Raw genomic sequence first — 16,154 nt, 5'->3', positions numbered from 1 at the left:
GGGTTTGTGGTGTGTCCGAGTCCATTTGGGGCTGCTATAACAAAATACCTTAGCCTGGGTAATTTATAAATAATAGAAATGTTCTCACAGTTCTGGAGACTGGGAAGTCCAACATCAAGGTGCCAGCAGATTTGCTGTCTGGTGAAGTCGTGTTCTCAGTTCCATAGATGGAGCCTGTTGCTGTGTTCTCACGTGGGTGGAAGGGCAAAAAGGGACTAACAGACTACCCAAGCCTCCCCAACCTTTTTTTTTTTTTTTTTCTTTTGAGACAGAGTCTTGCTCTTGTCGCCCAGGCTAGAGTGCAATGGTGCGATCTCAGCTCACTGCATCCTCCACTTCCCAGGTTCAAGTGATTCTCCTGCCTCAGCCTCCCAAGTAGCTGGGACTACAGGCACCCAAGACCACACCTGGCTAATTTTTGTATTTTTAATAAAGACACTGGCTACTTTTTGTATTTAATAGGGACACCACAACCAGTCTCTATTTTGTATTTAATAGAGACACCGGCTAATTTTGTATTTAACAGAGACACCACACCTGGCTAATTTTTGTATTTTAATAGGCCACCATGTTGGCCAGGCTGGTCTCGAACTCCTGACCTCAAGTGATCCGCCTGCCTCAGCCACCCAAAGTGCTGGGATTACAGGCGTGAGCCACCACACCCGGCTCCCCAAGTCCTTTTATAAGGCACTAATCCTATCCGTGAGAGTGGGGCCTTCATGACCTAATCACCTCCTTAAAGGGCCTACCTCTTAATACTTTTGCATTGGAGCTTCAGTTTCAACATGAATTTTGGGGGGACACAAACGTTCAAACCAGAGCATGGTGGGAGGGGCACTCCACAGCAATTACATGGTTCTTCTTCCCCTGTGCTTCTTCAGAAGCGCTGTTTGGCCACAAGCTGTGATGACCACCAATGGGTCAGTTCTAAGGCTGTCCTGGGTCCTGGCCCTCACAGAGTGATCAACAGCTCCTAAATGTGATGTGCTGCTGCCCTTCCTTTTCACTTAGATGACCTTCTAGCACTTTCACTGGTATTTTGTATTCTTTCCTAGCTTTATTTTCATGGCTGCATAGTGTCCATCACACGAATGCTCCAGAGCATGGGTTCTGGAAACTGACAACCTGGCTCCGAAATCCCAGCCTTGCTACTTACCAAGCCTTGGAGCTTTGGGCAAGTTTTGTCATCTCTTTTTGCCTCATGTCCTTCATCAGTAATATGTGCCCAATATCTATACCTGCCTAATAGGGTTGTTATAAGGATTACACTAGATCATGTAAACTGCTTAGAATAGTGCTTGACACATGGCAAGTGCTAAATAAATTTAGTATTTTCTAATTTGTTAACCCCTCTTCTGTTTTGGGGTTTATAAGTGCATTGGCTATATTTTTAAAACAACTCCATCACACTGAAAATTTGTAACCAACTAAAATTCACAGGTCATCATTATACCACCTGCTAAAAAAAAACTTTTAAAATCCATCCTGTTAGCAGAAACTAAAAAATTAAGAAATACGCCAACAAAATGTCTCCAAAAATATCTGCTTAATAAATGGAAGACCATTGGATTTGCTGGTAGAGAGAGAAAACAATGTTTCATCATATCAGATTTGACAGGCCTGGGTGCACACTGCAGTTTTGCCCAGGCAAGCCTCAGTTTATGACCACAAGCAAGTGACGTCTTCTCTCTGATCTGTTTCCACATCTAAAAAATAGAATCATAGGCTGGGCGCAGTGGCTCACACCTGTAATCCCAGCACTTTGGGAGGCCGAGGCGGGTGGATCACCTGAGGTCAGGAGTTTGAGACCAGCCTGACCAACATGGTGAAACCCCATCTCTACTAAAAAATACAAAAAAATTAGCCAGGCATGGAGGCTCACACCTGTAATCCCAGCTACTTGGGAGGCTGAGGCAGGAGAATCACCTGAACCTGGGAGACTGAGGTTGCAGTGAGCCGATATCATGCCATTGCACTCCAACCTGGGCAACAAGAGCAAAACTCTGTCTCAAAAAAAAAAAAAGAATAGTAATATCTATTGCGGGGCAGTTATGAAAATTAAAATATGATGAATGTATTAACCATACCAAAATACTATAGACTGGGTGGCTTCAACAACAGATAATTATTTTCTCACAATTCTAGAGGCTGGAAGCCCCAGATTAGGTGCCAGCATGATCAGTTTCTGGTAAGGACCATCTTCCTGGGACTGCTGCCCTATTTTAATGTTCTCAAATGATCTGTATTTTGTGCGTGCATGGAGGGAGAATGCAAGCTCTCTATTGTCTCTTATCATTTTGAGGATGCTAATCCTATCATATCAGGGCCCCACATTTAGCTTTAACCAGCTCCTCTTAGGCCCTATCTCAAATACAGTCACCTTGGAGGTTAGGGCTTCAACACATTAATTGTGTGGAAAGAAGGGGCACAATGCCATTCATAGCAATGACCTATGTACAGCCTTCTTCTTCTTCTTTTTTTGAGACAGAGTTTTGCTCTTGTTGCCCAGGTTGGAGTGCAATGGCATGATATTGGCTCACTGCAACCTCCGTCTCCCAGGTTCAGGTGATTCTCCTGCCTCAGCCTCCCAAGTAGCTGGGATTACAGGTGTGAGCCTCCATGCCTGGCTAATTTTTTTGTATTTTTAGTAGAGATGGGGTTTCACCATGTTGGTCAGGCTGGTCTCGAACTCCCAACCTCAAGTGATCCACCCGCCTTGGCCTCCCAAAGTGCTGAGATTACAGACGTGAGCCACCCCACCCGGCCAGCCTTATTTTTCATAAACACACGTAGTAGGGCCAGGTGACTGTCAGTCTCCTTCTCTTCCCTGTAGCACAGCTAGGGAGCTTCATTCAGTCTTTTTTCTAGCACAAAAGGGAATGGCCGTGACTACAGCCAGTAAGAAACAGTTTTCTTCTGAATCAAGTTATTCCCTCAAAGAGTTCATAGTTGATGTGTTTCTTTGCTTGGATTTTTCTTTTTAGGCCCAGGCACATCTAATTTATATTTTTCAGGAGGATGAAAATTTGATTGTGTTTCATAGAAGTGGCACCAGAAATGCTCACAACATGTTCTTGGTGTCAGCTGCCATGCAGAGATGTTTACGAGCAGTCATCTCTCCTCTTCCACTGCCAAACTTCAACGGTGCCCCTATGAGTCCATTGGTGGTACAATTTATAGCAGTGTGCTCAGGAAGTTTGCAAACATGTTGTAATTTTAGCAATTCTCATTCCTCAGCTTTTTATGAGTCCTTGGGAGAACATTTTTTGCTTAGCCAAAGTTTATTTGATATTGCTGAACATTAAAAAAAAAAAAGGTATGCTCACTTGTATGGAGTAAGAGTGTTGGTTTTTTTGGTCACTGTCATCATAATTGGCAAATGAGATGGGTCTACAGAGAGTGAGGATTAAGGTCACATTATTTCTGGAGTTATAGAGGAGGTGTAACCCAGAAATTCTGCACACCCAGTCCCAGTGGCTGGTGGGAGTTTCGGGAACACAGAGCTTGTAAAAAGGGCGACACCGCTCTGAGCCCAGTTTATTGTCCCATGGGCCTGAGGGAAGGGTGTGGGGTTGCCTTGAAAGGGGAACTGAAGAACGTGCACTTCTCTACCCCCAGACGGCTTGGGAACCAGGCATGCTGAATATTTCTGCTAAACCTGATGGGTAATCCTTGCTGCCTAAGCAACTAACCCGTTTCTTTTTCTTTTTTTTTTTTTTTTTTGAGCGGTAGCAAGGGTTATTGTGAAGAGCGAAAGAACAAAGCTTCCACAGCGTGGAAGGGTGGATGGGGACCCAACCAGGTTGCCCACAATTAACCCGTTTCTAAGTGCGAAAAGTAGCAGCTGCCTCAGGCCAGCCAGCCTCAGAAATTTTAGGAATTCTTTTCACTGGAAAGTTTGGCCAATTGCATTTTTCAAACATTAAATTACAATCAGCCCGTGGTTTCCATGCTAACCCTGGGAGGCATCCTCACTGGTAGAGAATGTGGGGCATATTCTACGGGCTTGCCTGGGGCGGCTTGAAGAAATTTACATGCCCAATAATCTACATGCTGTCAAACTGAAAAGTGTAGGGTTTGTCTTCCACACCCAGCCAACCCATTTGTCCCCATATACCTAGTGATCTTCCAGTGTCTGGTCTCCGGTCCTCCCTCCTGCTAACCAGGAGCCCCTCAGGAGTTGTGGGTGGGATATAAGAAGAGTGAGGAGATCCATGGACTTTGAAATCAGACAAACCAGGTATTGAATCCTGAGACTTCTACTTGCAATGTGATCTTGGGCAAAATACCAGTCTCTCAGAATCAGAGTCTCCTCATCTGAACAAAGGGGGCGGTAGTATCTTCCATTTCATACAGTGATTGATAGGACTGATTGAGATAGCATGTGTAAATATTAAGCATATGACTGAGACATAAGTGATTGATAAATGTTAGCAATTGTTACAGACGAGAGAAAATAATTGAAATTAAAGTAAGTAATTTGACATATTTGACTCTGCATTTTATCTGGGAATCCTAGTGTCTTAAATGACAGTAATCGAGCTCTTAAGGACTGAGGTTAATTAAATTCTTGGCTGTTTGGATGGGTTTGGGGAGGGTAGGATGGAGTCGGGAGACTGGAACTCCTTGGCACACACAACAGAGCTAGCTCTAAATGCTACTTGTAACAGCTCTACAGACAGGAGGCCTGCAGATGGCTTCCTCTTTGGGGCAGGAATGTTCATTTCATTAGAGAAACTTCATAGGCTCCTATTAGTGGCCAACATAGTAGCCAGGGCTGATGGTAGGAGAATATCTGGAAGCAGTATGAAACAGAGGAAAAGCCGAGTGTTATAAGAGCTGATTGTTCAGGTTATTTGCTCATGGTTTCAATTTTCCATTAAAATAGGACTGATTTTAGTCATTACCATACATGGAGACATTCCTGAAGATCTTTTTATACTGTGTATTCTACACACACAATGGGACATATGTTGAACTAATTAAAGCACAGTTAGACAAGAGAATATATGAGTTAATTAAAAGATTCAAAAAATTATTTAAAAAGTATAGCTCCAAGAGTGCTAAATAATAAAAAAAAGTTAACTTCAAAGGAAAAATTTCCCAAGATGTTGGACTGTCATGACGTGAGAATATCCATCAGATTATAAGTCTTGTTTACCTCTGGAGAAGAGCAGCACAGGGATAAATTAAACCCATGGATGACCTGAAGTCTGCATTGTAATCTTTCCTTTCAAGTTTCTTTTTTTTTTCTTTTTTTTTTTTTTTTTTTTTTTTGAGATGGAGTCTCACTCTGTCACCCAGGCTGGAGTGCAGTGGCGCAATCTCGGCTCACTCCAACCTCCGCCTCCTGGGTTCAAGCGATCCTCAGCCTCCTAAGTAGCTGGGATTACAGGCATGTGCTACCATGCCTGTCTAATTTTTGTATTTTAGTAGAGATGGGGTTTCACCATGTTGGTCAGGCTGGTCTTGAACTCCTGACCTCAAGTGATCCATTCATCTCAGCCTCCCAAAATGCTGGGATTACAGGCGTGAGCCACTGCACCCAGCCTCTTTCCCTTCCGTTTCCTTCCCCACCTATAGATGGTGAGCTGGAGCTTGGCCCTTTTTTTGTGTGATAGAAAGAGTATGGACTCTGTAGTCATATAGCCCTGGGTTCAAATTCTCGACACTAACTGTGGGATCCTAAGCAGTTATTTCACTGCATAGAACCATGGATTCCTTGTTTATAAAGTGCAGCTCATAATGCCACTTTCAAAGAAGCGTTGTGGAAATGAAACAAGATAATGCATCCACACAACCTTTCACCTGGTGAACATCCGCTTTTCTCTGTCCATACTACTACTGGCAGATGGCTGTGGCAGGTCACGAGGGCACAAAGAAAGGTATGGAGAACAGTCACTTGTCTCCAGAAATCTACCTGGATAATGCCACTGAATAGTAAGGAATTGACTCCAAGCTGTTTTGCTGCTTATTCACCTGTACTAAGTTGTTCATTTCTTATAGTCAATATCCCTCAATATCAAATTTCTGAGACATGGGACCTTGCCTTTCTTTCACCACCATATTCAGATTAAAGGAGTTTATTTATTTATTTATTATTTATTTATTTATTTTGAGACGAAGTCTCGCTCTGTCACCCAGGCTGGAGTGCAATGGCGCAATCTCGGCTCACCGCAACCTCTGCCTCCAGGGTTCAAGTGATTCTCCTACCTCAGCCTCCCGGTAGCTGAGATCACAGGTGCCTGCCACCAAGCCTAATTTTTTTTTTTTTTTTTTTGGTTAACGAAGAAGTATTTTATTATTTTGCTGCAAAGCTGTTGCTTCACTGTATAAAAATAGCACCAGCAAATGCAGTGTATTGCAAAATTAAGATAGTGGTGTTCCTCATCTGACACTGTACAAGCAACAAAAACCTCTTCACTTCCAGTTATTTCCAATGGAAAGATCATTAAGTATTTCATCCCAAATCCAGGTATGGATACATGCAAGTTACAATATTATATAAGGCTTAAGAATAACAATGTTATCTTTGAATTATGTAATTTTTATAACTAGTTTTTACCATGGATAATTTCATGAATTCTGAACACTAGAGCCTAGTCTAAAAATCATAGGATATTGTGAAAAAGACGCATATTATATTTATCTATAATCATTAGAAAGTTAAAGGGCATTTTCTTTCATTAGCAGTGTTAACAGTAGCTTTTTTTCCCCATCGGTAATGCTAAAAGTTGCTATTCTAAGTCTTCTATCCACCACTAATTTAAGACAACTCTGCTGGGTTGCGTTATTTCATACTAGTTTATTTAGGAGTTCCATTTTCACTCCTCAATAGATTTTATGTATTTCTCATATGCTTCTTCACTCATAAGTTCATCTAGTTCTGAAGGGTTACTCAGTGTCATCTTGATCAGCCAACCATCTTCATAACAAGATTTGTTTACAAGTCTTGGATTTTCTGCAAGAGCTTCATTAATTTCAATTACTTCTCCTGATAAAGGAGAATAGAGTTCACTAGCAGCTTTCACACTTTCCAAAGCACCAAACTCATCTTGTTTGTTCAATTTTGTCCCAACTTCAGGCAGACTACAGTAAACAACATCTCCCAAGGCTTCCTGTGCAAAATTGCTGATTCCCACTGTTCCAATGCCATTTTCTGTTGTTACCCATTCATGTTTCTCTGTGAATTTACGCACCGAGAGCAGAGCGGGTCCAGTGCGCAGCGTACGGATGGCGCCCACCCTCAGCTGCCAGGGCCTCGGCGGGCAGGGCGCGGCGGTGACGGGACCGCGCGTAGAGTGCAGAGCAGGGCCCGCACGCTCCGCACCACTCGCAGCGCCATGTTCGCAGGGGTGCAGGTGTCGCAGCGCTACGCCTCGGCCACCCGCGCCGGGAGGCGGGGCGGGGAGGGGCCTAGTTTTTGTATTTTTGGTAGAGACAGGGTTTCGCCATGTTGGCCAGGCTAGTCTCGAACTCCTGACCTCAGGTGACCTGCCTGCCTCGGCCTCCCAAAGTGCTGGGATTACACGCATGAGCCACCGCACCCGGCCCAGATGAAAGGTTAGAAAATATAAATGAGGCAATTGATTGGCTACTCCTAGCTGGGGGAAATGATGCAGGGAGTTAGAGCGTGTTCCTGGGAAACCCTTCTCACCTGACAATTTGGTACTTGTTAGTCATTCTTTGACCCTCATTTCTTTCCTGAAGGTTCTGCTGACTCCCAGGCTCCATTAGGGGTGGCCAGTGGATGAACGTATTTGAGATTGCCAGAACCATGTAAGGGATCTGGCCAGTTGCTTTTTTTTTTCTTTTTTTTGTGGCTTGCATTGTGGCATCTGCTGGGAGATGCTAATTACAGCAATTAAGTAAAATAAGGATGTAATATTGCTTAGCAACCCAGTTACCTAATATGTAATTTTACTAATTTGGCTGAATCTGTGTGCTATAACTGTTTGTGTTTTAATTAAGGATATTAATAATGTTTTTGTATGGAACATTTTATGCAACATTCTCTGATACTTCTCCAGAATTCAATTAATGCAAAAGCATTTCTTGAAAGACAGGTTTTTGGGGATTTTTTGTTTTGTTTTGTTCAAAACTAGTCAGGCTAAGGGGGCATATTTGAAGATCCAGAAACAATACGCAATCTGATACTTCAGTTGTCAGTGGAGAGAGAAACACTTGGCCTGATGTCCTGCAGGAATGAGTTCCCCAATGTCCTGGACAAAGATTTGACCCACAAGTGGTCCTATCATGTAGCCAGTTTGAGCCTCATGGAATTCATCACTTTGGGCATTTAAAGTAATTTAAAGACATTTTATAAATTATTTTTACCTTGCTTAGGGACCCATTTATGTACAAGTCTTCAAATTGGATCCATGCTGACCATGAATGTAAAATCTTAACAACTTTCACTTTTTCAAAAAAATAGGCAACTTCTATCTTCCAGACCAAAAGAAGGTAACTCTACCTCCCTAAACAACCAAGTTACTACTGAAAACACCAGTCACTAAAGATAGATTTAAAAGAAGAAGCAGGAAATGGATGTTAGGCTCTTCTCATAAAACATCTAATCTCAGCTACCTTTCAAGATCACTTTTTTTCAGGGCTGAATTAATCCGGAAATTAGCATGTAGTGGACATAAACCCAAGTTCTTTGGATTTAGCATTAGTTACTGCTTTGTTTGGTTGAAGGGCTGAGAGTGGGAGAGGAGTCATATAGTAGTCATTAAACACAAACTTCTTGGGAAATTGTTCTCTTTATATTCTAGCTATTCATTTAGTCATTCATTTAACAGATACTGAGTGCCTGCTATGTGCCTAGAACTGTTCTAGGTGCTAGGAATACAGCAGGGAATAATCAAATAAAAATTTCTACCCTGATCAAATTTATGTTCTAATGATAATAATGGCTATTACTATGTATTCTGTGCCAAGCACTGCTCCATGCAATATTCATGTATTAACTTATTTAATTTTCACAACACCACCATGAGGTGACGATATTATTATCCCCAGTTTGAAGTTGAGGAAGCTAAGGCATGGAGAGTTTAAGAAACTTGCCAAGGTCACATAATGAGTAGTAGAGCTGGGATTTGAATCTGGGTTTCTGAATTTCTGCTTCACCTCCTCCTACCTATGGCTTCATTCTGTTGCCCCTCTCTGATATTATACGGTCCTATTTATTTTTTCACTTATTCACACTCCTGGCTAATAGGAAATGTAAAATCTTTCTGGGATTTGTAGCTTTGCTTCCAACCATGGGAATGTGTTTCTGAATTTTGTAACTAATCAATTTTGTGAAGAACAAAGCATGTCCTTGGGTTTCTCAAGCAGTTTCAGATAATACTTAGAAACTGGGTGTGAATTGCAGCTTCAAACCCCGTCCCAGGGTGTCAGTATTTTCTTCTGGCTGGGTAAGAAAGTTATCTTCTCTTGGGAGACAGCATTTTCTTGGTTACTATAGCTTAGTTCTTGCCACATATAAGAGACAGATGGTCATATTTTTAAGGATACACACATAGCTTAAAATGTAAAATAACTGAAATATAAATAATAGCTATTTCAGAGTCCCCCTGAGACTGCAGATCAAGACAGATCTTTGGGAAGAATCTTGGAAGGAATGTAAAAAGGCTGTTCCCAGCAGAATGGGAAAAAGCCAGGCAGACAGATTTTAGCCTTACCTTTTCAAATGTCCAAATGATGATTTGTGAAATCTTAATGTCCAGCTGACATTTACTTGGAATTAGTTCCCAAAATCTGGCTACAGTAATGTGTTTCCAAGTATGATCTACAAATAAAGAGCACATTAGGAGGCCATTTCACTGGCCCTGAATGTCAGAATATTTCAGAATTGTGTTGTGTTGTGTGTTTGTATGTGTATACTTTCCTTTGCAAAACTGAATTCACATGTTAAAAACCTTTTGAAAAACATGTATTCATGCAGTTACCCAGCCAACATTTATTGAACACCTACCATGTGCTAGATTCCAGGGAGTTAAAGAGAGAGGAGACCAGGCTCCTACCCTGAAAGAGAGCAAGGTCTAGTAAGAGAGATCAGGTGGTGATCATGAAACAGTAAGGTAAATGGATTGATAATGATGTGTGGGAATCCAGAGGAGGGATGCCTATCTCCAGAAAGAGATCAAAGAGGAGATCAGATGGCAAATGATCTTGAACTCCAGTAGATCACTTTGCTGTCAACAGAAGTTTGTTTTCCCCAACATCTATCTTCTTCCCAGGAGCTGTCAACTTTGATACATAAGCAACAACCCCTACAGAGTAAGCACCCAAGAACCTCTGTTGGCTGCTAGCTTAGGCAACCTCAGAGTTGCTGGAAGGGCACTTACTTCACCTTGGCTTCCAAGAAGCAAGACATCTGCTCCAAGTATGGTTTTCTCGCCTAGATTAGCCAAGGTCCAGAGATGGCTTTGACGAAAACATGGGCTTTTGAGGGGAAAATACTCTAACATCCCTGGGGAAGTCAATATCTAACCCATGCTTGAACACTTCCACAGATAGTGCAAACATTTATGCTTACTCTCTCCTCTTTTCCATTCCTCACACAAAATCTTCTCTTTTCCAGACAAACTCATGTTGTCTTTGGCATTGTTAGGAAACCTTTCCATATATAGACCCTCAATTTCCAATCTAAATGACTATTTCTTTTGAATACTGTTTTGACTCCCAGCATAAACTTCCTCTCCTTTGCAGTGGACATGGCCCTTTGGGGATCCTGGTGTTACTTAACTTAGAACTCAAGTATTGGGTTCTTAAGATCTTAAAGGCCTTATGCAATATGGTTGTAGCTTATCTGGAGTCTAACATGCCTGTGAGCCATCGGAGTGGAGATGATCAGTAAGCAGACTGTTAGATAGACAGTATCCAACATTATATATCCAATATTATTTATTGGCTGGGAGTTGGTAATATGCCAATGCAAATTAATCTCAAGAGAAAGATTTCACAGAGCATTTATAAATTGAATTATTCCCCTAGTTTTCTCTATTTCTTTCTGGAGGCGCTACTCCTATTGCCCTGCTGGCTCACATAACAAAAGAGAAAGGATCTTAATCTTATTTTGTCCGATGGCCTTGACTCATCCTTGCAATGCCATAATATGTACAGCAATCAGCTGTCTGTTCAGTCAATATAAGGTAGTATAGTGATGAATGTCCACATTCCTATGTTTCATCCCCAACTTATTATTGTTGATAATCAGAAGCAATTCGTTGGGAATGATATAAAGAATAAGTGAAATCTATTATTTCCAACACCTTGATAGGGATGAAATAACAAATATGTTGATAAACGTGAGATTCCTTCTTCGTCTTTGTGCCATAATCACTGATTTCCATTTTTAAAGAATTGCTTTTCCTGAAAGTTCAGATTCCCTCTCTGGAGGAAGATCTTTATAATGATCGGGTTGCTCCAGTGAGGAGGAATAATTCTCCACCCATCCACTCTACCTGGCTCATATTCTTTGCTTGTCATCTGCCAGAAGCTGGTTCCGACTCTCTTCCATAATCCAGCAATGAGTCTCCCCAAAACTGGAGCTCAACTTGGAGTAAAGAGGCCATGGGAATTAGGAGGGGAGACAGTATTTCTCCTTTTAAACTGTGTCTCCTTGAGGCTTAATCCATGCCTGTTCTGTTCACACTGTACCTAGACTTGAGTTTGTATAGAGTAGGTGCTTATTAGTCTACTAGAGGGGCCATAACAAAATACCACAGACTGGGTGGCGCCAACAACAGACATTTAGTTTTCACAGTTCTGGAGGCTGGAAGTCCAAGATCACGGTGCTGTCAGGATTGGTTTCTGGTGAGGACTGTCTTCCTGGCTTGCGGATGGCTGCCCTCTTTCTGTGTCCTCACATGGTCTTTCCTCTGTGAGTGCACGGGAGGGGGAGAGATTTTTGGCTTCTCTTCCTCTTATAAGAACACGGTTCCATTGGATTAATGCCCCACTCTTAGGACCCCCTCACTTAACCTTTATCACCTCTTTGTAAGTCCTATTGCTATAGGGGTTAAGAAGGAATTATTTAGGCAGATAGCAAGGGTATGGGAGTCCTCAGTAAGCCTGTTCTTTTTAATGAAAAGCAGCCCCAAATCATTTTCTAACAAACAGCAGCCTGTAAGTTGAACTGCAGACATAAACAAGCAAGCTGGGAGCTTTCAGGGGTGAATGCCGGCAGGAACTACAGACTAGACATTTTCAAGATGGCGGCTTCATCTTCCCTTCTCTGCCAGCCACGTGTACAGCAAGAAGCAGACAAGATGGCACAGATCAACTGGAAAGTCCATTTGCATAAGAAGATTAGGGTAGGGCAAGCAGCCCTTCCCTGTACTATGTAAAAGTCCTACCTGATGGAACCAATCTGTGAGTCCTGCCTAAATCAGACACCGCCTTCTCAAACCGGACTGTAAAATTCAGCGCATTGGCTGCCAGCCGGTCCTTTCTGCTCGGAGACCCCTTTCTCTATAGAGGAAGCTGTTTCCCTTTCTCTTCTACCTATTAAACCTCCACTCCTAAACTCCTAGTGTATGTCCGTGTTCTAAATTTTCCTGGCGCGGTACAACCCCGGATATTCCTGGCGGGGATATACCCTGGACAAGGTAGCCACTTCACCGTTTCCAAATACTGAGATATTGGGCTTCAACATATGAATCTTATGAGGACACAATTCAGTCCAAAACAGTGCTCCATAAATATTTGATGAGTATATCACTTGGTGAATGAAGAAATCTTTATTGATTGATTGACTGAATGAAAGAATTAGTGAGTGATTTTTGGTGTTCTTTTGTAAGGAAGGGAGAAAGGATTTGAACAAAGCCAGAAGCTTCTCTGTAACCTCTGAGAGTACCCCTGAGTCCAAAAAGATCCTATACTTTCAACTGGCAGGTCTCAGCATCTCTGCTATCTCCTTTGCTGGAGGCCAGTGTGTCAGTGTAAGGGATTAACGAGGCCACAGGTGTAGGTTTCATCCCACGTGTATCAGTTAACTTTATTCTGAGAAGGGCTACGCCATAGCTATAGCCTGCGGGCATTGGGTGTTAGACTCGAAACACTTCTAATATTAAGCAATGAAATAAATGTGAGTTTCTCATGCATTTAAGAAAGATGAATAAAAACAAGTAAAATAATTATTTACCCAATTTTTGGTGACTCAGTGACAGCAGTCGTAGTGGTGGTGGTGAGAGGTGACAGCGTGCTGGCAGTCCTCACAGCCCTCGCTCGCTCTTGGCGCCTCTTCTGCCTGGGCTCCCACTTTGGCGGCACTTGAGGAGCCCTTCAGCCCACCGCTGCACTGTGGGAGCCCCCTTCTGGGCTCGCCAAGGCCAGAGCCGTCTTCCTCAGCTTTCAGGGAGGTGTGGAGGGAGAGGCGCGAGCGGGAACCGGGGCTGCGCGGGGCGCTTGCGGGCCAGCTGGAGTTCCAGGTGGGCGTGGGCTTGGCGGGCCCCGCACTCGGAGCAGCCGGGCAATGAGGGACTTAGCACCCGGGCCAGCGGCTGCGGAGGGTGTGCTGGGTCCCCCAGCAGTGCCAGCCCACCGGCGCTGCGCTTGATTTCTCGCCGGGCTTAGCTGCCTTCCCGCGGGGCAGGCCTCGGGACTGCAGCCCGCCATGCCTGGAGCCTTCCCCCGCCTCCGTGGGCTCCTGTGCAGCCCGAGCCTCCTGGAAGAGCACCGCCCCCTGCTCCACGGCGCCCAGTCCCATCGACCACCCAAGGGCTGAAGAGTGTGAGCGCATGGCGCGGGACTGGCAGGCAGCTCCACCTGCAGCCCCTGTGCGGGATCCACTGGGTAAAGCCAGCTGGGCTCCTGAGTCTGGTGGGGAGGTAGAGAACTTTATGTCTAGCTCAGGGATTGTAAATACACCAATCAGCACTCTGTATCTAGCGCAAGGTTTGTAAACAGACCAATCAGCACCCTGTGTCTAGCTCAGGGTTTGTGAGTGCACCAATCAACACTCTGTATCTAGCTGCTCTGGTGGGGCCTTGGAGAACCTTTATGTCTAGCTCAGGGATTGTAAACACACCAGCACTCTGTATCTAGCTCAAGGTTTGTAAACACACCAATCAGCACCCTGTGTTTAGCTCAGGGTTTGTAAGTGCACAATGGACACTGTATCTAACTGCTCTGGTGGGGCCTTGGAGAACCTTTGTGTCCATACTCTGTATCTAACTAATCCAATGGGGACGTGGAGAACCTTTGTATCTAGCTCAGGGATTGTAAAGGCACCAGTCAGCGCCCTGTCAAAACAGACCACTGGGCTCTACCAATCAGCAGGATGTGGGTGGGGCCAGATAAGAGAATAAAAGCAGGCTGCCCCAGCCAGCAGTGGCAACCTGCTCGGGTCACTTTCCACGGTGTGGAAGCTTTATTCTTTCGCTCTTTGCAATAAATCTTGCTACTGCTCACTCTTTGGGTCCATGCTGCTTTTATGAGCTGTAACACTCACCGAGAAGGTCTGCAGCTTCACTCCTGAAGCCAGGGAGACCATGAGCCCAGCGGGAGGAACGAACAACTCCAGACGCGCTGCCTTAAGAGCTGTAACACTTACGGGGAAGGTCTGCAGCTTCACTCCTGAGCCAGAGAGACCACGAACCCACCAGAAGGAAGAAACTCCGCACATATCCGAACATCAGAAGGAACAAACGCCAGACATGCCACCTTAAGAGCTGTAACACTCACCGCGAAGGTCCATGGCTTCATTCTTGAAGTCAATGAGAGCAAGAACCCTCCAATTCCTGACACAGTGGTTTCATTAAAGAATTAATGTTTGCCCAGTGAAAACTGTAAGGAGCACCCCCCGCCCACCATGCAGGTCAAAACCAATCACAAATGAGGCAGGCTCCCTGAGCGCTTTCAACCAGCACTCATTGTCCTACATCTGCATGATTACTGTAGATGTCATGATTTTTTTATACTAATTTGTATGCATTTCTTCACTCATTTTCCAACTCACGTATTCCAGTTCAGAGTCAAGGGTGGCGCAACGAAGCTCAGGGCCCAAAGCGGGAACCAACCCTGGACAGACTCTTACACCCACATTCACACTCACCCCAGGACCATGTAGACACGCCGTGTCACTGAACGGGAACATCTTTGGGATGCAGGAGGAAACTGGAGATCCCAGAGAAAACCCAGGCACTTATGGGGAGAATGTGCCAACTCCACACAGGCAGTGGACCTCCCCGGGAATGGATTTCTTTTCTCACTGATGTTATAATAAAATGATGTTGAATGGAATGAAAATATTTAAGGACCTGATGTATATGTTTCTCATGGAATTTTTTTTTTTTTTTTTTTTTTTTTTTTTTTGACATGGAGTCTCGCTGTGTTACCCAGGCTGGAGTCCAGTGGCGCAATCTCAACTCACTGCACCCTCTGCCTCCCGGGTTCAAGCGATTCTCTTGCCTCAGCCTCCCGAGTAGCTGGGACTACAGGCACATGCCACCACAACTGGCTAAGTTTTATATTTTTAGTAGAGACGGGGTTTCACCATATTAGTCAGGCTGGTCTCAAACTCCTAACTTCACGTGACCACCCGCCTCATCCTCCCAAAGTGCTGAGATTACACGCTTGAGCCACCCTGTCCAGCCTCTTAGAGAAAATTTTAAGAATTTTTTAAAAAGAAGAAATAAAATCAGCCATAAAATTGCTCTACATTTTAATGGTTTTGTTTTCAAGCTTTTCTTTAACATCCTTGAGTTACATTTACAGAGCTTTTCCATAATATAGATGCATTTTCCCACATTTACACATAGTACTTATAATTTCAAGGTGTGTAATACTGCATCCAGAGGACATGCACACACATGGATACAGCAGATAGCTGATGTATTTCACTTGAGTTTTATCTGGGAAAAGTATCCTTTTATTACAGCATACCCACTAGGTAGTGAAAAGACAGTTTGCTTTATCTCAGAGTTTACATACAGTACTGTACTTTTCATTAAGCCAGTATTGGCATATCCAAAAGGACACATAATTCAACATGTCTGCTGTTCCTCAGATTGCAAATCAAGGCTCTTTAATATAAATATTAGAGAATTTACACTTGGTTAGTTGAAAAATCAATTTTCCTCTTCTCTCTTTTTATTAATCAATGAGAATTTTATGATGAGATGAATAATACAGAACACCAACAG

The 16,154-nt window shown here is 43.6% G+C and overlaps 1 protein-coding gene and 1 pseudogene across 1 annotated transcript in view; one reads left to right on the top strand and one right to left on the bottom strand.

The window, feature by feature from the left end:
• SNTB1 (syntrophin beta 1) overlaps positions 1 to 16,154 on the top strand; it is a 286,774-nt gene that overhangs the window by 253,112 nt on the left and 17,508 nt on the right. The window lies entirely within an intron of this gene.
• On the bottom strand, positions 6,688 to 7,360 carry LOC100436532 (glycine cleavage system H protein, mitochondrial-like; annotated as a pseudogene).

This window comes from Pongo abelii, chromosome 7 (genome assembly GCF_028885655.2).
Source record: "Pongo abelii isolate AG06213 chromosome 7, NHGRI_mPonAbe1-v2.0_pri, whole genome shotgun sequence".
Taxonomy (NCBI): domain Eukaryota; kingdom Metazoa; phylum Chordata; class Mammalia; order Primates; family Hominidae; genus Pongo; species Pongo abelii.
Note: the sequence above shows the minus strand (reverse complement) of the source record. Positions and strands in the feature narration are given on the sequence as shown.